The sequence below is a fragment of the Octopus bimaculoides genome, chromosome 28 (genome assembly GCF_001194135.2).
Source record: "Octopus bimaculoides isolate UCB-OBI-ISO-001 chromosome 28, ASM119413v2, whole genome shotgun sequence".
Classification (NCBI taxonomy): Eukaryota; Metazoa; Mollusca; class Cephalopoda; order Octopoda; family Octopodidae; genus Octopus; species Octopus bimaculoides.
The window spans coordinates 7,618,292-7,619,531 of NC_069008.1; the positions used below are offsets into that span (position 1 = coordinate 7,618,292).

The window sequence follows — 1,240 nt, forward strand, 5'->3', positions numbered from 1 at the left end:
TAGACTGCTTGCTTTAATTTATCACTCTGTTTCTTAGAATTACTACATTTTTCGCTATTCCTCTTTATGCTTTTGTCGTGGCTAGTCAGCTTGTATTAAAAATAATCTTATGTGGGCGATTATCACACACCACGCTTCTTATCTTCCACCTCTTGCTGGTGATTAACATTATGCCTAATGTATTTGGGAGGTTGTGAAGATTTATCAGTCAATTAACTTGAACTAATGTTACTCGGATGTCTCTTACTTTTATGTCTGTTTCCCATATCTTTCTTTCTGTTGGTTAAGGGTGTTTCTGTGTCTATTGTCCCAACTACACCACCCATGGTTAAATTTCATATTATATTTCTCACAACTAGCTCTGGTATTTATTATCCTGTTATTATCCTTGACTGAATCACTATTTGGGATGTATTTAATTTCTACTTTGTAACCTACTTCAGCTGCAGCTAGATTATATCTCCCATGTTGTTTAAAAATTTCTTTGCTGGTTAAAAGCATAGAAATTCTAATTGAGACCGCCTTAATTATAGAGTTTATAATGCATTTTAGATGATTTGAGTTGTGGCTTATGTACTTCAGGTTGTCACTGGGTTTGCGATATGGGTGATGCAGTTCAGTAATAAGGTCAAGGGTAATATCTAAAAGCTTTTTTTACCTTACTATGTTCCCTCTCTACAGAGATAGAAAATCCAAATCTATTTAAAAATTGTAAAAGATTTTACTTATACTGTTCAACGTTATTTTTGCTACAATTATAGATAGTGAATAATGAATGCTTCATCCCAGTATAATCCTTCTCACAATTTCAGGAAACTCTCCATTTAGATCCTTTAAAATATATATTTTTACAAAATCTGTCAACTGTGCAGAATTACTTGCTCCCACAGTGATATCGAAATTATTTAGATGTATCCTTCCTAGTCGAATATTTTCCCTTGTATTTATTAATTGTTTTACTAGCTTCTAATATGATGTCAATTTCATTCCAAGATAGTCTAGAGTTTTGCCTTGCAAAAATGAGTGCCTTATTTCATAGAACATGGTCGATGGATGCATAGCAGTTAGTGATATCTATTTGAAGGAATCTAGTAGTTTTCTTATTCTAAATATCCTTAAAACATGCCAGGAGACCCCAAAAGAATTTGTTTATACATCCCATTTCATTATTTCCCTGAGCATGTGTAAATGTCTGTGTATTATTAATTTACTTAATCTCTCAAAGTCTGAAATGGCTGTG

At 32.7% G+C, this 1,240-nt stretch overlaps 1 protein-coding gene across 2 annotated transcripts in view; it reads left to right on the plus strand.

Annotated features, from left to right (window-relative positions):
* LOC106879029 (uncharacterized) overlaps positions 1-1,240 on the plus strand; it is a 106,411-nt gene that overhangs the window by 41,305 nt on the left and 63,866 nt on the right. The window lies entirely within an intron of this gene.